The 24,062-nt window shown below is 38.5% G+C and overlaps 1 protein-coding gene across 1 annotated transcript in view; it reads right to left on the bottom strand.

Moving 5' to 3' along the window:
• Positions 1–24,062, bottom strand: part of GALNTL6 (polypeptide N-acetylgalactosaminyltransferase like 6) — a 1,456,655-nt gene that overhangs the window by 788,604 nt on the left and 643,989 nt on the right. The gene's annotated exons all lie outside the window — the stretch shown is intronic.

The raw sequence follows: 24,062 nt of genomic DNA, 5'->3' as shown, positions 1-24,062 counted from the left end.
AGGTGGCCAAAGCATTGGAGTTTCAGCTTCAGCAGTCCTTCCAATGAATATTCGGACTGATTTCCTTTATGATTGACTGGTTTGATCTCCTTGCTATCCAAGGGACTCTCAAGAGTCGTCTCCAACCCATAGTTCAAAAGCATCAATTCTTTGCTGCTCAGTTTTCTTTATGGTCCAACTCTCACATCCATACCTGACTGCTAGAAAAACTATAGCTTTAACTAGACAAATGTCTTTGCTTTTTAGTATGCTGTCTACATTGGTCATAACTTTTCTTCCAAGGAGCAAGTGTCTTTTAATATCATGGCTGCAGTCACCATCTGCACTGATTTTAGAGCCCCTCAAAATAAAGTCTGTCATTGTTTCCATTGTTTCTCCATCTATTTGCCACGAAGTAATGGAACTGGATGCCATGATTTTAGTTTTTTGAATGTTGAGTTTTAAGCCAGCTTTTTCACTTTCCTCTTTCACTTTTATCAAGAGGTTTTTTTAGTTCTTCTTTGCTTTCTGCCATACGGGTATTTCAATTACTGCCTGTTTATATGTATACAATATATTTAATATAAATGCATGATCAATGTTATTTCATTAACTGACATAATCTTGTGTCAAATATTTGCAAACGAAACAGGCCATCTTTTATCATCTCAGCACCCTGGAGTGCTGGCTGCATTCTTATACTCATTTGTGAGGAAAATAAAATAGGGTCTCAGTCCAGTTCTCTTTTTGACCCTAGTTTGCAGCTTCTAAACATTAGTATCTACTCCCTGGAAGTGTGCTCCAGCTCTGGAACTGCCAAGTGTTTCTTTCTTGCAACAGGAGTTATTTAAGGACCATAACTTCAGTATTAGAACTTTACATCAGGGTATATAGCACCATATAGAGTTGGGAACCTCCCCTGGAGAAAGAAATGGAAACCACTCCAGTATTCTTGCCTGGAGAATCCCATGGACAGAGGAGCCTGGTGGGCTCCACTGTTCATGGGGTCACAAAGAGTCAGGCACACTGAAGGACTGAGCATGCACACACGTGCATGCGTGTGCACACACACACACACATACATGCATTGCTGTGTTATTGAGTAATGAATTCGTGTCTGACTATTTGTGACCTCATGGACTGTAGCTCTCCAGGCCTCCCTGTCCCTTACTACTGCCCAAAGTTTGCTCAAACTCATGTGTGTTGAGTGCGTGATGCCATCCAACAATCTCATCCTCTGTCATTCCCCTTCTCCTCCTTCCCTCAATCTTTCCTAAAATCAGAGTCTTTTCCAATGGGTTGGCTCTTTGCATCAGGTGGCCAAAGTATTGGAGCTTCAGTATTAGTCCTTCTAGTGACTATTCAGGGTTGATATCCTTTAGGATGGATTGATTTGCTCTTGCTTGGCACACACTTATGTGGCCCTTTTGGTGAAGGGTGATTGAAAAAGTATTTCACAGCACTTACAACATCTCTGCTCTTCTATAAGAGTCTAGTTATCACCATTATAAACCTTTTTGTAGACCTGTTTTTTAAAATTTTTTATTGCAAGATATTTGCTTTACAATATTGTAAAGTAGTACTTGCACACAATATAAGACATTTAATAATTCTTGATGTAGTACAAAACCAATGCAAGCCTTCCTGATAAGTTTATGCCCCTCCTATTTACAGACATTATTTTGCTGGTATTCTCCCCTGCAAAAAATTTTTACAATAAAAATAAAACAATTTTCTTCAGATATATTTTTGCTATCATTTTATATCCTCAGCTAATATGAAAAAATAAACTAGAACCTTTATTAATTAATGGAACAGTGATGGTGTTGACAAAAAGGGTTAAAAGCCTGAAGTTTTATAAGTGTAAACTTTAACCTTCTCATGTATTCATGAGACATATACATATTTATGTCTTAGAAGGTAAAATTAAATTTCTTTGGAAGAAAACATGTATAACTATACTATTTACATAGCATAACTATATTATATAAGATTTACATAGTATATCTATACTATTCATTCAGGAGATTTTGTTCTGTCCATTTGTAGAAGTACAAAATGAGAAACCTATCTGCATTAACATGTCCATTAAAATTAAAGATTTAGCACAGCCCTTACTCTCATTTCTTGCATATAAGTCAGGACATTGAAATAACTTCTTAAAAACTATCAGTGAATGAGATGAAAAAGTTTTATTCTCGTAAGAGCACTATTCTTTCGCACAGCTTAACACAGTTTTCCCACTGGAGATCTTATGCAAATATACAAAGGAGAACAAGCTTCCACTGATATCAATATCATCTCAAGAAAACTTGCTCTTGTGGGGGAGATTTATTATCTGGTAATTGTATCAGGGTCTAACCAATGACTGAGGTGTACAACTTCTACTTCATTCTGTCTCAATAAATCATCAGGTGAACCCACACAGATGAAAATACTCCCCCACCAGGAGCCCTTTTCAAGCTTGTAGTCTGGCCAGCCTGGTGAGAAAATTGCCAGCATATCTGTTGGCCAACAAAGAGAAAGCAATCCCAGAGCTGTCCACACGAACAGAATTGTGCTCTCTGCCTCTGTTCTCTCTCTCCCAATGAAATCGATCCGTAAAAATGGCACACCGCAACTCTCGGGGTGTTAATTTTAAAGCCTAAACCTCAGAAACTCATGGGGTGTTAGTTTTAAAGCCTAAACCTCAGAAAGTTTTAATTCCTCAGTTGAGACTACTTCCTGTACCAAATGGACACCTGAAAACTTTATGTCTCTTCTGTTCATCAATCAGCTAACATCTGAAGCTGGTGAGGAGTTAATATATTTTTTTAATCCTAAGGAAAGAAGAAAAAGGGCTTCCCAAGTGCCGCCGGTGGTAAAGAACCTACGTTCCAATGCAGGGGACTTAAGCAGGGCATGGCAACTCACTCCAGGATTGTTGCCTGGAGAATCCCATGGACAGAAGAGCCTAGCGGGATATAGTTGATAGGGCCACAAACAGTCGGGCACGGCTGACTGACTAAGCGCAGCACAACACAGTGAGCAAAACAGCAAGACACCAATTAGATTTGAAATTTTTAACTGAAATTCAAATTTAAACAGCAAACAGTTTTTATTTTGTCAGCCAAAGTAAAAACACTAATTAGAAACACTACCTAAAAACACTACCTAAAAACACTTATTAGAAAACAATATGTATATACTTTCTATATGACCTTTAGTAATAGAGACAATAAAAAGTGGATGACAAATTAGAAAACTTTCCATAAACCACAGCCATCGCCAAAACACATGCTATCAAATTATCTGTCTCCTATTCTCCACCAGCCAGTGTCAAGTTGAAACAAATACAGATGAATTGCTGCTTTTTCTGCAGTGACATAAGGCTTATTCTAGATTTTTGACAGGGCCTGCACATAACAGAACTCTTAATGGAAGCTGAAATTGTCTTCAGTTATACCCAGTGTCTAAAGGTGGGTCAGCCTGGCTTTTTAAGCTCTTAAAATATCTCTGATTTCTGTCAGGGTTACCAAATTAATAGGACTCCATGAACTTTTGTCCTTACTTAAATGTTAAAACTTAGAAGAAAGTGCTATATACTGGTATGACTTTTTTTGTTTGTTTTGTCAAACAAACTTTGTTTGTTTTATTTTTTAATATAAATTTATTTATTTTAATTGGAGGTTAATTACTTTACAGTATTCTATTGGTTCTGCCATACACCAACATGAATCCGCCACAGGTATACACGTGCTCCCCATCCTGAACCCCCCTCCCTCCCCGCTCCCCACACCATCCCTCTGGGTCGTCCCAGTGCACCAGCCCCAAGCATCCAGTATCATGCATCGAACCTGGACTGGGGATTCATTTCACATATGATATTACACATGTTTCAGTGTCATTCTCCCAAATCATCCCGCCCTCGCCCTCTCCCACAAAAAGATTTCACATGTTAGGTTTCCAGATGATTTCTGAAGTTTATGCCTAAGAAGGAATTTGAAGAAAATCAAGACGAGGGTTGAAATTGAAGCTCGCTGTAACCATGAGGGCTGAGGATGTTATGGTTTTACTTTTGAAATGAAGGGGGACTTTTTCATCCATGATGTGTTCATTTATTTAGCAAATGTTAATTAAGAATCCTCTCTTCTGTATTTCAGCCATTGGGGATGTAGTGTGACGAACCTGAATCTGCCCTCAGAGATGACTGTCCAATGTGAGGACAGAGACCATAAGCATTCTAATTGTTTTTCACAACTTTAAAATGTTATATAGGACACGTTATAACTTGTAGCACCATGTCTATGGGATTTTCTGGATAAGAATACTAGAATGGGTTGCATTTCCTTCTCCAGGGAATCTTCCCAACCCAGGGACTGAACCTGAGTCTCCTACGTGACAGGCAGATTCTTTACCACTGAGCCACCAGGGAAGCCCAAAATAATTAATACCATATCTTAAATTATTTACAAACTCTCTAAAATGAGAGTAACTTCTTAAACCATGAGCTTGTTACTCTTGGAGATAACTGTTGCAAAGAAGCATTTTGTTGCTAGAAGCTCCATTATCTTTAACAAATATTGCTATATGAATTGGCAAAGTTTTCTATTTTGTGGAATCTCTCAATCATTTAACTAGCTAAAGGGGGTGAAGACATAAATTCTACTAATAGCTGAACCTATTTTTCACATGTTTACTTTTGAAGGAAAGAATGGTTTCTTTTCCCAGGGATAAGCGTATAAATGAATACACAGGCTGGTTCAATCCATGATACTTTTATGACTGCAACCTAGATTCAGACATAAAAAAAAAAAACATGATAATTGCCTTCTTCAAGGAGCTCACCAGTTTGTAGTGGGGATAGACAGAAATGCACATCCAAATAATGTGGAAATTGAAGTGATATTAATGGAGAAAATTACAACAGTAAAGAGGAATATTCCTTAAAGGGAGGTGCCAACATGGTTATGGGCTTCTCTGTGCCATGCACTAAGTATTTTAGATACATTCGCTTTAACTCTTAAGACCTCTCAATGAGATGGCTACTATTATCTTCATTTTACTGCTGGGAAAATTGAGTCACAGGATTTTGAAGTTGTTGATTATTTTAAAGTAATCCTTTCTAGGCCTCTCAAATAGTAATGTTACAGTGAAAAGGAAAAAGAGGAAGGACTTTTATTTCCCTTTCCTGAGAACAAAGAAGATAGAACAGCGAGCAGGCCAGAACATTCATAGTGTTTACTTTAACACTTCCTACTTTGTAATCTGTAACTAAATCTGCTTTTCTGCCCCCTAACTCTGCATGAGCTACATTTTGCACTTAATTTCCTTTGAAAGTGTTAGTCACATTTGACTCTTTATGACCCCATGGACTGTAGCCCAGCAGGCTTCTCTGTCCATGGGATTCTCTAGGCAAGAATGCTGGAGTGGGTTGCCATTTCCTCCTCCAAGGGATCTTCCTAACCCAGGAATAAGACCCTGGTCTCCTGCGTTTACTGTTTGAGTCACCTGGGAAGCCTAGGTGACTTCACCTCTATGCTAATTACATCCTGGATCCAGTGCTCACCTTTATAGCACTCTCTCTGCAAACCATCTCTTGTATTTTTCTCTTTTTACATATCAGAAAGAAAGGGAAGGGCCACTGGACTGTTGGACTCAATTCCTGGGTTACTGACATCAGTCTATGACTGTTCTTGAAACAATGCAAGAGAAAGAAGAATCCAAGATTCTTACACCTTTGTTCCTTATCACCTACTCCTGACTGGGAGCCCTCATCTTATATAAGCCCCTAGGCTCCTCATGGAGTAGGGGACAGTTCTTGAAGCATGAGCAGACTATGTTCCCCTCTCCACCAGCTGGAATTAAAGCCACCTTTCTGTTTCCTCCAAATTCTTCTCCATGTGCTTTATTCAGCTTTGGTGGGTGGAGAAAGCCAAGATTTTGGCCAGCAACACTAAGTTCAAGGCAAGCGGGCAGAAGGTGTCATGTTAGTCTTAAAGGATTAGTCAAAATAGGGATACAGAAGCAATAGACGTTTTATGGAGATACATTTCAGGTCAAGAAAGTAGGACTGAAAGCATATCAAAGGTGACTAATATACACTGTGTGGAGGGAGAATCTGTCATTTTGGGTTTTCAATGGCAACAACTGGAAGACAGAATTCAGAGAAGGTGAGCAGAGAAGTCAAGAACTCAGAGTCTCTCGATGAAGAGTGGACTCCAAGGGGCAGGCTAGGGTGGGGCTCCCAGAAAGCAAAGGAGAGTTTTTTTAAAAAGTGATTGGCAAAGTTTTGGTGGTAATAAAAGTCATTTTGATAATGAGTAATGGATTTCAGTGGGACAAACCTGGAGACAGAACAAGTCAGAAGGTGCATTTCAGTAAGTTAATTAGAGCTACTTTGAGTGTTTGTTTGTTTGTTTTTTTTTCCTTTTCTGGTTGTGCATGAAGTTTGAGGGATTTCAGTTTTCCAGTCAGGGATTGAATCCAGACCATGACAGTGAAAGCTCAGAATCCTAACTACAGTGCAACCAGGAGTCCCTAGGAGTATAAGGAGATCAAACTAGTCCATCCTAAAGCAAATCAACCCTGAGTATTCATTGGAAGGACTGATTCTGAAGCTGAAGCTCCAATACTTTGGCCACCTGATGTGAAGAGCCGACTCACTGGAAAAGATCCTGATACTGAGAAAGATTGAGGGTGGGAGGAGAAACGGGCAACAAAGGATGAGATGGTTGGATGGCATCACTGACTTGGTGGGCATGAGTCTGCGCAAACTCCAGGAGATAGCGAAGGACAAGGAAACCTGCTGTGCTGCAGTTCATGGGTTGCAAAGAGTCGGACACAACTATATAGCAACAAAAAATTGAATTAAACTGCTCCATTTCCTAGATTTATTTAATCAGAATAAATAATTAAATTCTAAAATAACTAATTTACTTTAATTATCCAAACCTCATATGAGGAGCTCCTTGGACTCTGTATCACTCAGAGTTACAATTTTCAATGGTATTATACAGCTTCAGAGTCATCCTGATGAAAACACAGTGAGCCCAGAAACCCCTAAAGATAATGTGTTTATCCCTTGTTGAGGTTTAGGTAATTTTTCCACCAATGTGTTGCAACTATTCTAAGTTTATAGCTTTAAAGGAAAGAAAGAATTACTTGTTTAAACATGTTTTAATCATCTCTGAAGCAAAGATATTAATTCTGTACCCAAAACTGTTGGAGATAGAATCAGTAGCCATCTAGCTCAATTTCAGCATTTATAGAAAAGACAATAACAGCCTAAATTATTAAGTGCCTAGTTTACACACACCAAAGTTCTAATTGCTTGAATGCAGAAACTCTACCTCCCAATGAGTACATGGCAAGTGCGATAAGTGGCTTGTTCATGGTGACAGCATCAGTAAAAGTAAAGCCACGATTCACACCTACAACCATGCCCAGAGCACGTACTTAACCACCCCTCTCATGACAGAGAAGGGAAGGAGGAGACACTGGCTGACATGACTAGTTTGGTATTAGGGTGGAGCACAGCCCAGGGCCCTTCCTTAGACACCGTGGCCCATTTTCTGCCCCTCCTGACCCACTGTCAATAAAATAAGAGAATTAACCTCATTTTCTGACACTGAAAATGAATAGAAGATGTTGATATTATTCACCCTGCAATGTCTTGGCAAGAGCTTAACCTAGGGTCCATTTTTAGACCAAGTGTAGAACCATAATCTGTAAGCATCTCCCTAACACCAGAAGGAATGAAGCTCAGTACTGATGTGAGAGCATGGATAGCTTTCTTACTGGGCACGTTGGATTTCAGCTCCCTTACAGCTCTTCTCTGATCCTAAAAGGGACAGGGGCTTAAAGTACTTGAACAGATCAATCACTGTAGCTGTTACCAGTGATGTCCTGTAATTAACATCTCTCACCAGGAAAGAGCCTTCACCAGGCCAAATCATCTCAGAAGCTCAACCTACCTTGCTAAGGAATTTGAATTTACTATAAAATATTAACTATTCTGTAGTACAGACTCAGAGTTTCCCCTAAAGTTAGCAACATAACCTTTTTTTAATTCTGAAAGTGGTAAAAACAAATTTTAGAGATGGTACGTAAAGAGTCCCAAATTGTGGCTAAAAATCTGCAGCTAAAAGGGAGACAAAGAAATTAAAAAGCCCTCAAAAAACAGAACAAAAGGAAAATCTACAGCCTGGAGCTTTTCGGTGGGGGAAAAACATGCGCAACAAACCACTTTCCCTAATTGGTCTTGCATACACACGCTCTTTGACATGGGGCAAAACAAACTGGACTCCTAGGCCTGCTTGGGGGAGGGAACAAGGATATAAAAAGAAAAACCTTAAAGGGGTGGGACCACTCTTATGGGGTTAGTCTGCTCTCACATCTGGCGAGTATATTTTTTCATGTCACTTGTTTAATAAACGCTGCCTGAGTGAGATTTCTGCTCTGCCATTTTTTTAAATATTTATTTTTAATTGGTTGGTGATTGGTTTACAATATTGGTTTGATTTCTGTCCTACATCAACATGAATTGACCATAGGTATACATATGTCCCCTCCCTCTTGAATCCCCCTTGTTTTAACTTTTTATGACAAGACAAAGACAGAGGAAGAGGACCATTCCTGACATAGAAATTAAGTAGCCAGCATTCCTAAAACTTGAAACATATATTTGGCATGCTATATTCATTTGCTGAATTCTGTTACACACTATCCTTAATGATCAGGTGTCTAAACATGAAACCATGGAGTAGGTTCCTTTCTTTCAAAGATAAGGAGAGACAGAGAAAGACAATTAGGGAACAAGCTGAAAATACTGAATGCAGCCTTCTATTCAGGGCTTGAAAGAAATTGCCTCTGGCCTACAGAAGAGTTCACTCTGTGACACCTGGGTTTGATCTGAATAATTAGACACAGCAGATGTGCCTTTGTGTCGACAGTCTGATACGAGGGAATCACATCTTCAGTGGAAGTATTCGTGGCTATTCTCTTTCAAGTTCTACCAATGAGTGATATTTTACAGTTTTTACCATGAGCAGTGCAATCACAGACAGTTCCGAAGTAGGTTATAAAGTCAAGTGCAATAGTCTTGATTTCAGACCCCAAGTTTTCTTAAGTGGAGTTTCCTTTATGGTTCCTCCATGCTGGATGATACAATTTTTGGAATTGTTCATCAGTTCCCCGATCTCTAGTCAATGTGGCCTTATTTGATTAACTATACTTCCTGTTCAGTTTCGTTCAATAGCTCAGTTGTGTCCAGCTCTTTGCAATCCCATGGACTGCAGCACGCCAGGCTTCCCTGTCCATCACCAACTCCCAGAGCTTGCTCAAACTCACATCCATTGAGTCAGTGATGCCATCCAACCATCTCATCCTCTGTCATCCCCTTCTCCTCCCGCCTTCAAACTATACACTATTGAAATTGTCATGTCATTGCAGATGAGCATGTAGCTTCCCGATTATCAGATGGTTAAACTCAAGGTTGTCATCATTGCTGCTACTGCTGAGTCACTTCAGTCGTGTCCGACTCTGCGTGACCCCGTAGACGGCAGCCCACCAGGCTCCCCCATCCCTGGGATTCATTTTAAGGGCACCTTATTTTTTAGTCCTACTTGCCAGTTACGAGAAAGCGTTTCTGCTAAAAGAAAGGGTGTGGCTAAGAAAACATCACTGATGAGTTTTCAGTGTTTCCCATTAGGCTAACTGGTTGCTACTAACAAGCTACAGATATTGAAATGAAGGAAGGTCTGGTTTATACCTCCCTGAATCTTTGCCCATGAGAATGACTTCTCCTTTTGATTCATAATTCTTATGCAATGAGGGACCTATGGTGATTTACAAGATGATCGTGTCACCTACGGTCTTAGGTAGGATGTCAGGACTGCCAAGCTGTCTGGGTCTCTTTAGGGCTTCATGTTGAGGTATAGAGACCTCAAGTAAAGGAAAACAAAGACTATGGCCAGCAAAAATGACAGTTTCAGGGATTCCAGGGAGCTTAGCCTATCACCAAGACTTATCTTATTAGGACATCTCCTATTCAGCCTGGCTTCTATTTCAGGGGAGACACCATTACTCATGTATGTCTCACCTTTCCTAGAGAAGCATGTGTGACAAAGTGGTTTAGCAGGTGAGCACACCTACAGGCTGCTCAATGCCATGCAATTGAGGTAACCTCAGATGTTTAAAAGAGTGACCTATGAAAGCCATCTACTGTATGAGGGAGGGGGCCAAAGGGGCAAGGCAATTTGGTCTCCTGAGGGCATATTAAATTATGGTCACTCCTTGGCATAGTGAGAAAGTCCCAGGTCTAAGAGAATCTGAGCTTGGAAGTCATCCCCTTCTCCCATCCAGGGATGATGTTTGGCTGACATTTAACAGACCTGTGTTGACCTCTAGTACTTCCTGCTACCATGAGCATTACTATTGCACTGTTGCTCAGTCGCCAAGTCACGTCTGACTCTTTGTAACCACATGGACTGCAGCTGGCTTCTGTCTTCATTGTCTCCCAGAGTTTGCTCAAACTCATGTCCATTGAGCCAGTAGTGTCATTCAATCATCTCCTCCTCTGTTGTCCCCTTCTCCTCCTGCCTTCAATCTTTTCCAGCATCAGGGTCTTTTCCAATGAGTCAGTTCTTTGCATCAGGTGGCCAAAGTATTGGAGCTTCAGCTTCAGTATCAGTCCTTCCAATGAACATTCAGGACTGATTTCCTTTAGAATGGACTGCAGTGATCTCCTTACAGTTCAAGGGACTCTCAAGAGTCTTCTCCAGCTTTTAAGTAACACTACTGCTTAGTAGTGTTTAAGTAGTTACTTAAAAAGCATGGATGCAATTCCTCAAAAAAAAAAAAAATCTTTTCCAAAATATCATAAACAAGTGCACTGAACTTCGGAACCTGAAATGTGCCTTTTTACAGATATAAACTCTACATTTACCAGACTCCAGTCTCGGGAAGTTATTTCCTTCATCATTTCATGAAGATTATTCATGGTTAAAAGATAAATTTTGTAATTTCTCCAAGCTCATGGCAATCATTTAGACCTTCAAGCTTGAGCTTATTTGAAGTGGTCATGGATTTTCCTGCTATCTTCCTCTCTACAGCAAGTGACTTATTTTTCCAAACCTATCAGTTTAGAGATAATTTTTTTTGAAAGGGAAAAAATAGTGAAATCATAGCTTCATGTTTCTATAATCTAGGGGTACATCAATCCTTTCTAAGCCCCTTAGACCTGAAGTGGCAGAGCTGAGACTTGGATTCAAGACTCTTCACACATAGGCTGTTAACTGCTTGCAATACTTCTATCTGTCCCAATGACTCCATGATTTTATAATCCTCAATACTGTAAAATAACTAGATAGCTTTTCTCCACAGAACCTTTCATTCCTTTTCTTTTTTTTTAAACTTTTTAAAATGTATTTATTTTAATTGGAGGCTAATTATTTTTACAGTATTGTAGTGGTTTTTGCCATACATTGACCTGAATCAGCCATGGGTGTACATGTGTCCCCCATCCTGAGCCCCCCACCCACATCCCTTCCCATCCCGTCCCTCAGGGTCATCCCAGTGCACCAGCCCTGAGCGCCCTGTCTCATCCATGGAACCTGGACTGGTGATCTATTTCACATACGGTAATACACATGTTTCAATACTATTCTTTCAAATCATTCCACCTTAAAATCATCCCCCCTTCTCCTGCAGAGTCCAAAAGTCTGTTCTTTATCTCTGTGTCTCTTTGTGCTTTTATTTATTTATTTATTTTTTAAGTTTTATTTTTACTTTATTTTAGTTTGCAATACTGTATTAGTTTTGCCATATATTGACATGAATCCGCCACGGGTGTATACGAGCTCCCAATCCTGAACCCCCCTCCCACCTCCCACCCCGTATCATCTCTCTGGATCATCCCCGTGCACCAGCCCCAAGCATCCTGTATCTTGTATCAAACATAGACTGGCGCTTCATTTCTTACATGATAGTATACATGTTTCAATGCCATTCTCCCAAATCATCCCACCCTCTCCCTCTCCCCCACAGTCCAAAAGTCCGTTCTATACATCTGTGTCTCTACGTGTTTCAAGTGAACAAGACTAAAAGAGAAAAAAGTACCCAACCTGAAAGAAATCAACTGCTTAAATGTTATTTCAAACCTTTGGTATATCTCCATTAGGTTGGTGGTAGCCTTAATTTATCCTGCATGCTTGTGCTCAGTGGCTTCAGTCGTGTCTGACTCTTTGCGACCCTATGGACTGTAGCTTGCCAGGCTCCTATGTCCATGGAATTTTTCAGGCAAGAACACTGCTGTGGGTTGCCATGCCCTCCTCCAAGGGGATCTTCCCAATCCAGAGATCTAACCCCTGTCTCTTATGTCTCCTGAACTGGCAAGAAAATTCTTTACCACTAATGCCACCTGGGAAGCCCAATTTACCCTGTAGAAATATGTAAAGTCAAAATGATAAGTTACAGAGTTCAAGTTTATTCAAGGTGTAAAGTTAAGCTTCCTTGGGTCACTGTCCCACTACAATGTAGGGGTCAGTGTTTTCTGGGCTATGAGGCAGCCACTAGGTTTTTAAGTGGCTTGTGGATACATATTCCACATAGAGTTTTAGGAGATAAAACAGAAAAAAATGAAGAAAAATAAGGATGTTTTCATTAGTATTCAATCCGATACTAGATATTTGCTCAGGCATCTCCACCCCACCTCCAACAGCTTCTCAGTCCCAGAAAGAGTCTCCCTTTCTGGAATATTTTACACCAATGTGTCCCTCCCTCCGCTGCAGCAATCTCAAGAGTGTCCTAGTTTCTGTGAAGTGAGTTGTGAAATTCGCAACGACACATCCAGAGTGAAGGCGGACTTAGACGATCTACAAGGGGTCAGCCTAGAACCCATTCACTTGCCTCAATAAATTCCACTATGAATCCGCCTGAGAAGCAAAATTAAGCATATCTGTGTTTTAAGACATATGTTATCACTTTTTGACCCTCTCAGTGTTAGAAACACTCTTTTCTTCAGGAGGAAAGACCTGATTGGCACCCCTGCAAGGGTATAAGGCCTTTTGGACACTGGGATTTGTGCATTCGAGTCATTATTTTCTCACAAATTCTCCATTCTACTATGTGTGTGTACACAGTGAAATGGTTTTTATCATGATCCTGAACCTCAGGCAAAAATGGGTAATAAATTAGATTCAATTATCTAGAGGGTCTATGTAACTGTAGCACAGCTTTATCAAATTACAGGGACTTATCAGAATGATTCTAGTTTCTCAGAATTAGACATATGAGATAACTGCAGAGGAGAGGAATCCAGGCTCCCTAAGCAGAAACAGTATCCATTTGAGGTTAATGTAGCATTTATGTCTGCATATAAAGTTGCCCTCACGTGTCACCTAGGATGTCACGTCCCTGAGTCTCCACTTACTCGTCTATAAAACTTAGATGTATAAAAATTCATAAAGTCTTAGACAAAAGTACCAAGATCCCCTGCCATTTCTTTCATCTCAAAGATCCTACCTGCAGTTTGAAATTAAAAGACACTTGCTCCTTGGAAGAAAAGCTATGACAAACCTAGACTGTGTATTAAAAACCAGAGACATCACTTTCCCAACAACCATCTAGTCAGAGCTATGGTTTCTCCAGTAGTCATGTACGGATGAGAGAGCTGGACCATAAAGAAGGCTGAGGACTGAAGAATTGATGCTTTCAAAATGTGGTGCTGGAGAGGACTCTCAAGGAGATCAAATCAGTCAATCCTAAAAGAAACAAACTGAATAGTCATTGGAAGGACTGCGGCTGAAGCTGAAGCACCAATATTTCGGCCACCTGATTCAAAGACTGACTCACTGTAAGAGACTCTTCCATAAAAGACTCACCAACTTACTGTAAAAGATTCTTGAGTGCAGGAGGAGAAGGGGGCGACATAGGTTGAGATGGTTGGATAGCATCACCGACTCAATGGAGATGAATTTGAGCAAATTCTGGGAGATGGTGAAGGACAGGGAAGCCTTGTGTGCTGCAGTCCTTGGGTGGCAAACAGTCAGACATGACTGACTGAATGAACAATAACAACACTGTGGAATTGTTCCTTAGTGGACATAAATGATTTAATTTTTATTAGATAATTTTGATAAAATGTGTTTCATGTAGATTGATGCATTTGATGTCTAAAACTTGCCACCTCATCAAAAACCTTGAGTGATGAGAGACTGATAATTTCCTAAGGAACTGTTGTAAGTCAAGATAAAGAAGGCATTATTTTCAGGTTTTCTTGCACTGTGTCAATGCATTGAGCTTTTCTTTTTTTAATTAAGAGCAGAGGGATATTGAGATATCAAAAAAGAACTGTTTGAAATATCAATTTTTTTTTTTTTTAATTAAAGCTCACTAGCTGAGGTTTGCTGACAAGGGGAATAGTCATACAATATAAGCTTTTATTTCATCAGAGAAAGTCATGCCTACCCAAGACCTGAAGCCTAGGATCCAGAAAATGGTTTCAAATGAGTGACAATCCTACTCAAAACAGCTGTCTGTGAGGAAAATAAATGGGATTTAATCGGCCATAAAATGGATTGTGCAATTTATTTTTTCTTGAGGAAGTCATGCCTTGTGACATCAGTGAGCTGTAACAGTTTTGCTTTGAAAAGAAGCATCCTATTCTTTGCCAAACCTATATTAATTCACCCAAGTGGAGTTTTCAGCCAGAAAAAGCAACTGGAAAGCCAGAGGGGCTTACCCACATCCACCATCTCAGGGTGGGAATTGCCCTTCCCTGTCTTTAAAAGGCCTGATTTAAAACATGAGCCCTAAATAATTATTCAGTTCAGAGAGAAGTTTTAAGATGGTTCCCTTTGAAGGTTGAAATACATTAAATTATACATTAATGTTCTACAAAAACTGACAATGTTCAATTAATTGACAATGATTTACAAAATTATATATTAATGTTCTAGAAAAGATGACATTATTGTTCTACAATGACAATCTCATACACGTTAAACTAACATTAAGAAGAGAATGAAACTGTAAAAGAGCAAAATACTAGTTAGAAAAATGACAATTAGATGAGATGTATCATTATTTTAAATGAAAATAATTTTAAATGCTTAACGCCAAAGAATAGAGGAAATACAAATACTTATTTATCCCCAATGGACTAAATTTTCTGTATGGCATTTTTAAAGATCTCACAGGAGTTACATTATTTTTAATCTATTTCATTTAATTAAATACACAGAATATTTTAAGTGATAAAGTAAAAGAAAGCAATAATGAAATTTTTCAACTGTGAAATATGCTTTAATATTTGGTATCTAACTACAGCCCAACTAGCCAATCAAACTTAAATGTGCATCTTCATTCTATTGCACATTTTCCAAGATACTTATTTTTGGTGCTCAAAATTCATCTAGAACTGGTCCATTCTGAAACTTTAGTCTCAAATTCTACATTAAAACATTTTAAAAACAGTTTTTAATTAACACTACATAAAATGTCCATTAGTATGAACGTCTCAGCAAATTTATTTTTATTCAGCTAAATATAAGTTTAACTCAAAGTGAACTGAAATAAATTTCATCAAATTTGATATATTATAAGTTTATTTAGAAGACAGACAAATGTAATCCCCAAAGTTCTGAACCTTCTCAGTTCAGTTCAGTTGCTCAGTCGAGTCTGACTGTTTGTGATCACAGGAACCGCAGCACATCAGGCCTCCCTGTCCATCACCAGCTCCCAGAGTCCAACCAAATCCATGTCCATTGAGTCAGTGATGCCATCCAACCATCCCATCCTCTGTCATCCCTTCTCCTCCTGCCCTCAATCTGTCCCAGCATCAGGGTCTTTTCAAATGAGTCAGCTCTTCGCATCAGGTGGCCAAAGTACTGGAGTTTCAGCTTCAACATCAGTCCTTCCAATGAACACCTAGGACTGATCTCCTTTAGAATGGATTGGTCGGATCTTCTTGTAGTCCAAGGGACTCTCAAGAGTCTTCTCCAACACCACGTTCAAAAGCATCAATCCTTTGGTGCTCAGCTTTCTTTGTAGTCCAATTCAAACATCCATACATGACCACTGGAAAAATCATAGCCTTGACTAGATGGACCTTTGTTGGCAAATAATGTCTCTGCTTTTGCATATGCTATCTAGGTTGGCCATAACTTTCCTTCCAAGGAGTAGGTGTCTTTTAATTTCATGGCTGCAATGACCATCTGCAGTGATTTTGGAGCCCAGAAAAATTAAGTCTGCCACTGTTTCCCCATCTATTTGCCATGAAATGATGGGACTGGATGCCATGATCTTAGTGAATGCTGAGCTTTAAGCCAAATTTTTCACTCTCCTCTTTCACTTTTATCAAGAGGCTCTTTAGTTCTTCTTCACTTTCTGCCATAAGGGTGGTGTCATCTGCACATCTGAGGTTATTGATATTTCTCCTGGCAATCTTGATTCCAGCTTGTGCTTCATCCAGCCCAGTGTTTCTCATGAGGTACTCTGCATATAAGTTAAATAAGCAGGGTGACAATATACAGCCTTGACATACTCCTTTTCCTATTTGGAACCAGTCTGTTGTTCCATGTTCAGTTCTAACTGTTGCTTCCTGACCTGCATACAGGTTTCTCAAGAGGCAGGTCAGGTGGTGTGGTAGTCCCATCTCTTTCAGAATTCATAGTTTGTTGTGATCCACAGAGTCAAAGGCTTTAGTATAGTCAATAAAGCAGAAATAGATGTTTTTTTTCTGGAACTCTCTTGCTTTTTTGATGATCCAGCAGATGTTGGCAATTTGATCTCTGGTTCCTCTGCGTTTTCTAAAACCAGGTTGAATCTTCTAGGGCCAGTCATATAAAGACTAATTCATGAAACAATTCATCAAGAATAACACGTGCCTTTACAGTATGTCAAGAACTTTTATCCTGATCTGCAAAATAAGAACCTACTTAAAAAAATTTGTCTCTACTTGAATAAAGAAAGCATTCCCTTGGTCATCATGAGGGTTGTGATCCTCATGAGCATTCGTAACACTCAGGAAAAATCCCCAAAGCTGGAGGGGTTATTTACTTTCTCTACTGAAGAAAAGAGAGCAACAAGATGCTAGTGTGAATTCTACAATAAAGATGGGGCTCAGCAAGGACACATACCTCTCATTAATGTGTCAGATATGTCCTTAGTTTACATAGACATTTATATCATGTGAGACTGTATTTTAATTTAATGGAAGGAGAAAGAGAGAGACTTGCTCCTTGGAAGGAAAGCTATGACAAACCTAGATATCATATTAAAAAGCAGAGACATCACTTGGCCATTCCTGTAGTCAAAGCTATGATTTCTCCAGTAGTCATGTATGGATGTGAGAGTTGGATCATAAAGAAGGCTCTGTGCCAAAGAATTGATGTTTTTGAATTGTGGTGTCGGAGAAGACTCTCAAGAGTCTCTTGGACTGCAAGGAGATAAAATCAGTCAGTCCTAAAGGAAATCAACTCTGAATATTCATTGGAAGAACTGATGCTGAAGCTTCAAATACTTTGGCCACCTGATGTGAAGAGCTGACTCATTGGAAAAGACCCTGATACTGGGAAAGACTGAGAGCAGGAGGAGAAGGGGATGACAGAGGATGAGATGTTTGGATGGCATCACCCACTCAATGCACATGAGTTTGAGTAAACTCTGGGAGATACTAAAGGACAGGGAAGCCTGGCATGCTGCAGTCCACGTAGTTGCAGAGAGGCAGATGACTCAACAATGAGCAACAAAGAGGATGAGAAATCCTAGGAGTGCTTTGTCTTCCAAGACAGATTATATTAAAGCATATTTTGCCATTGATGAGTAGGACTCTTATTTTATGAATACAAATAGACTCGTTTATGACTTGATTTTGTGTTTTAGAATTTCCAAAACATACTCTTTAGACCCTGATGCTGGGAAACATTGAAGGCAGGAGGAGAAGGGTACGACAGAGGGTAAAATGGTTGGATGACATTATGGACTCAATGGATATTAGTTTGAGCAAATTCCAGGAGACAGAGAAGGACAGAGAAGCCTGGCATGCTGTATCCAGGGGGTCACAAAGAGTTGGACACAACTTAGTGAATAAGGGACAACTCTTTAGAAATTGCCTTGCTGGTTTTCCTCTGATACTGATAACATGCAACTGTTCTACAGTCATATTCATGCCCCAGAAAACAATACCCCTCTATACTCTGGACACACTTTCAGTGATAAATGCTAAATAATCACTAAAACAAAACTGTCATTATATGGCATGATATGCAAATATCAGAAATCAATATTCTTTCTTTCAATTCTATAGCAGATGATAACAAATTTCTAAATAGAAAAGAATGCAATAGAATTTTATAACATCTTCTCACTTCAGGCTACTTATTAGCTTTTGATATTATATTTTGACTTTAAAATGCAATTATCTTTTAACTTAAAATCTGAATAATAAATCTAAACAATTTCAAGATTCATTTACTGTGACCAGCGCTCAATAAATCTGAGACATAAAAATGGCTTGTCTTGCAGTCTCGTAGACTATTTGACAGAAAACCAGTACACATGCTTTTTTGTTGACTGTCATCTCTGAATGTTTCTATGCACTTAATGTTAGTGTCTTATTATGTAGAATAGAAGTGCATTACCATTTTTCATCTATTTTACAATCTTTTCATGCTGATGATATCTTTCAACTTTGAATAGTGGTAAAACTTGTGCCTACTGATTTGTCTGCTTATGGCAACTTTCCTTTATAGTATAAAAGGAGAGTATTTGAGTAAAATAGAATCTGAAATTCAAGAATTCAAGACTTGTCAATACCATTTGTAAAATGACTTAAACATTTTCAGTATTTTAAAAATTTATAGACACTTTTAACTATGTGAAGAGTCTAAGATTTTGATGGTAATAGGGACCTTAAAGAAACTGCACGTGTGTGTATGTGTGGCTATACACATACATATGGTATCTGAATTTGACAAGAACATTTTAAAATGGTTTCAAAGCAAAATAGACCTGCAAAATATTGGAAGGCACATCTGTATAACAAAGAATGAAGTCTGGCTGGGGAGGAGTAACAGCAGTAACCTGAAATTCAATATAAAATTGTTGTAAAATGAGTCCATTAGAAGGCAAAATAAATGTCTACAGATCTGTGACAATTTCAATATTTTTTCAAATAAATGTACTCACAAATGTTCCATAAAATAATGTAGAGGTAATACTATAGAATTCCCATCTAAATGTCCCCTTATAAATTTATAAATCCACCATCAATTAAATGCTAAATAATAAGAACAAATTGAAAAATGTATGTCATAATAGTATGGATAAGAAACAGAAGGTTTTTGAAGTTAAGCTATTTATGCAGCTATATTACTCACTGAAGCACCAGTCCCAGTTCTGAGACACATGACCGTTATTCTGAAACCTTGATTTTCACAACAGTGACATGTAGATTTTGTTGGAATGAAGATTCTGGTATGTCTGGGTGGAGCCTGGGGGTCTGCCAGGCTGACAAGAGTCAGTCCCAGTTCTGAGACATATGACCGTTATTCTGAAACCTTGATTTTCATAACAGTGACACCTAGATTTTGTTGAAATGAAGACGCTGGTATGGCTGGGTAAAGCCTTGGAGTCTGCCAGCCTGACAAGTCTCAATGTGATCCTGATGTTGTGGGTCCAAGGACCACAGTTTTTGAGGAGTGAGGACCTATGCTTTCTGGGGAAGAGTAAACTGGATTTCATTAAGGTTGCTGATTTTGCTAAGATAGCAAGGATGGTTTCAAGCTTCTGCTTTTCTTTCTAACTAGAATATGGAGAATAATAGGTGTTTGTGCATCTCAAACACTCAGCTCCCTTCTTTTTCTGTCCAGGAAGTTTGAAACAAGCAGGCATCAGAGTGTCTCTGTGTGTGTGTGTGTACACGCGTGCACGTGCACACATGCGTGTAACTATACGTGTGTGTCTGTGCACAATGTCCAGGGCACAGTAGCGGCCCACCCTCACCCCACCTGTGTTAAGGGAAGTGTGTCAGCAACTCTCCTGCGAGTTCCCTTGGTTTGAACTTGAATTCATCTAAGCGCACCAAGTTTAGAGCATTGTCAGGTTCAAATATGCCCCGTCTCTGAGGCTAAGCTGCAGCTTAGTTCACACATTTCAACATGTTCCATGTGGATGCCGCAAAGGTTGCCTGGAATTTGGAGATAAGCCTAGGATTAGTCCTGCTTTAAAGTCATCATGAAGCCTTGTTAGAGGCCTCAAGTTAAGTTGTTAAATGTATTTCTGAGAGCTTACTAGGAAAAAAAAATGCTAACTTTGGTGAGCTTCAGACAGCAAAACCTGTGTTGGCTTTGAAATTTTACCTGCAGGCCTACACCTTCCTGTTTTTATAGACAGTAGGCTTACATTTTGAGGCTAAAACAACACTCTGTTTACCAAGCTCTCTGCAGAAAATATCTAAACCAAGAAGTGCTCACATGTTCCTTTTTTTAAAAAAATGTATTTTGATAACTAGGTCAAGTGGATAAATCAAAGCTGATTTTTAAAAATCATTTTGCAATATTTATAACAATGCTATAATTTGAAAATACTTTATCATTTTTCTCTATTGATATGAAACCAGTTTTAAAGAATTCACAATCAGAATGATTCTGGAACTATGAATTCCAAGGGATATTACAGTCATGCTATTAACATGGCTATCATGTTGGCTCTGTTTTTTCAGATGTAGCTGTTCTATTGACCTGGAGGACATAAAATAGAAAGCAGTAATGTCTGATTAAGTCTTACCAAAATATTATCACCTGTAGATAAAGGACATTAGAGAATCAGAGAGCTGTAGGGCAAAGGTGTTAAAATGCATAGTAAACAGACCTGGAGCTAGAATGTATTTCTGAAAATAAACATGAAGTGTAATGTTTCAGAAATAATTTCCTGAAGGAGAACAAAACATCCCCTATATTTTCTTGTACTTTATAATTTGTCTAGAATACTTGATTTTTAAAGAATTGGTGGGGAAAAAACCTTCTGATTTCTGAGTTATACCAAAAAAATCATAAAGTATAATAGCTTTTAAAAATATGGATATAAATCATATCTAACTAATAAGCAGAGAAAACTTCTTTGTCTTTGAGGCCCTGTAAATATGAGATGACTGGGGATATCTTCCTCCTCTTCTAATAGTAAAAACAGTCCTGAATGAGTTTTGATGAACATTAAAGCCACAGACATACTTTAGGAAGATAATATGCTCTATTTATCCTCTTTGTGTTGAAATTCTAAAATTTATATTTTTTTTCTTCAATATCTGTAACTTACCTACTTATTGGTAAAACTTTTTTTTTTTTTTTTAGTGTTAATGCAGTACTAATTTTTCTACCATGTTATAAATGACTACAATTGGCCTTCATATGCCTTCTATGAAGGTAGGACTCTGATTGCATCTGGGGATGGTGAGGGGATAGATAGATGTGTGGGTGGATGGATGGACAGATAGACAGAATGACTGATTGATTTAATCTTGTAAAAATGATTTGATTAAATTGAAAAGATCTCCTCACAAAAGTATGGAGAATATTGATGCTGTTTTTCAGGACAGTATTTGGTGAGGCGACTGAAGTGACTTAGCAGCAGCAGCAGCAGCAGCAGGCAGAAACTGAGGACAGTTGCTCTCCTAGGGAGCATAGTTTCTTTATCAGCCAGAGAGGTCTCCATCACAACCTCCCTGGATAGCTTAGATAACTAAGAGTCACTTATCCGCATTTGTTAAAGAAATTTGAGACACCAAGAGGTTCATTTACCCAAAGTCATACAGTTCATTGTCAGTATGAGGATTCTAACCTGTGTGTATGATGTTGATTTTCTAGATTTCCCACAATTCAGAAAGTGACAGTGATGCTTTTAAACACCAATAATATTTTATCAGATGAGACTCTGTAATGGGAAACAAAATTTTGAAAGGAACGTTTCTCCTATTCCATACACCAGGGATGCCCACGAACCCTAACATTCTATCAGACGGAATTCTGTAATCTGAAACAACAGTTTGAAAGGAAGGTCTCTCCTATTTCATAACCTTTAGAATTATGATGTAATATAAAATATTATTAAGGTATTTTTATCATGTCTTTCAAAGTTTACTCCTACACATGTCATCAGACTTGTGAAATGAAAAGCAATATTCCCTAAAACTTCCCCTTTTGAAAGTTTAATGATTTTAAAATAATACTTTCCACTTGATTACTCCCAGGAATAGAATATTTAAAGGAAAGATTTACAAAAGCATTAAAATAATTGTTAGGGGAAGCACACTGACTGAAACCGCCAGGCACCACAGTAACTATTTACATGAGTTATTTTACGGCAGGAGGTCTTGGTAAAGAACATGGAACTAATAAGCCACCACCAACCACAAGAGTTAAGGAAAGGTCAAAAGGAGATACCATGTGTCTGACCACCTCCCAGAATCCTTGCTGGCATTCATCTTGGCTGAACAAGGTGTGCACCACCGGGAAGGACTCTGAGTCAGAATGATTGGCTAAAGACAACCTGGAAACTAATCCCATCACCCTAAAACCTGAGACTGCGAGCCACGTGGCAGAGCAGTTCCCCTTACCCTACTGCTTCCCCTCACACATCCCCTAGCCCCTGGGCGCCCTTTCCCAATAAAATCTCTTGCTTTATTAGCACATGTGTTCCTTGGACAATTTATTTCCGAGTGTTAGACAAGAGCCCAGTTTCAGACCCTGGAAGGGGTCCCCCTTTCTGCAACATAATGATTCTCCTTAAAAATGTCCGCTAGGAAAGTCAAAATCACCACCACACTCCCAGCTAATAGTATTTGTGTTCTTTCACTTCATGAAAAGCAATGACATTGACCACCCTGAACACACTTCTTTTCCAGGAACATGCTATGTGAAGGGATTGTCCATCAGAGTCGCTACTGCACAGAGATTCAAAAATCAAGACCACTCTTTTCTCCCTCTTCAAGAACTTTCCATTGGAAAGCACCTTTGAGAAATATTCAACAAAAAAATTCTCCACAAACCAGGATTTACTGTTAGCAAGTGTTTCCTCTCTATTATCCTCAGGTCAAAATTCTGTCATTGGACATACTTTACCAAGACAAAGCTAATTATGTAGAAAATTCTCTATAGGTATCTCTTATTTCTCTTGGTACCAGTCAACCAAAAAATATCATTTATTTGGTGATGTACCTACCATCCCACATCTTTACTCCCTTTTTCGCTCTTTTATTTAAAAGCAAAATTTTAGCTTTAACACATGAAATGTGCATTTTTAGCCTGAGGTAATAATGACCACTTTGAAACAAGTAGCCTCAATTAAAATTAAAAAAAAAAGTTTCTGTGTTATTTAAATTAATTTAATGAGTACATTTAATTTTAAGTACTTTTTAGATACTTATTTAACATATATTTACCTAAGAAATCAACCTGAATTACCAAGTTGATAGTTTAGTATTAAACAGAACAACAGACAACTTTCTTTTGCCACATAAACTTCAACACTACAAATAGACCACGAATCCTGAATCAGTATTTGAAGTGAATCATTGCAGACAATAACATTTCAGAAACCTCAAAGCTAACACACGAAGTGGTTTTACTTTTATAGAATTTTTAAGTACTATGAAGAATAGTTTTCTGTGTGCAAATGAAAATTTCCAAACTGCAATTAATTCATAGAAACTCAAGATGCATTCTCTTGTAAGACAGAGGAAAAATAGACAAACTTGTTTACTGCCATTCTTAAACACATACAGTTTACAGTTAAACCAAACTCCTTCGTGCAAAGAAATAGAAGGTAGATGAATATCTTTAGAAATAGTTTCCACCTGTCCACCAGCCAAGATAGAAAGATTTCACTTATCCTGTAATATTAACTTATCCTGTAATATCCTGTATTTAAAGCAAATATGATTTATCAAATCCTAAACTCATACAACTTTCTATAATCGTATTCCCCTGACTTACAAACCAAATTGTGTTCATCAGAATAGTAAAAAACAGTAAAGCGATGCTAAATTTCCCAATACTCTGCACTCCAGGCCTTTTTGTTGTTATTGTTCAGATACAATAAAATAG

Source organism: Capricornis sumatraensis, chromosome 6 (assembly GCF_032405125.1).
Source record: "Capricornis sumatraensis isolate serow.1 chromosome 6, serow.2, whole genome shotgun sequence".
In the NCBI taxonomy this organism is placed as follows: domain Eukaryota; kingdom Metazoa; phylum Chordata; class Mammalia; order Artiodactyla; family Bovidae; genus Capricornis; species Capricornis sumatraensis.
The sequence above is the reverse complement of the archived record's forward strand: the minus strand, read 5'-3'. Positions and strand labels throughout refer to the sequence as shown.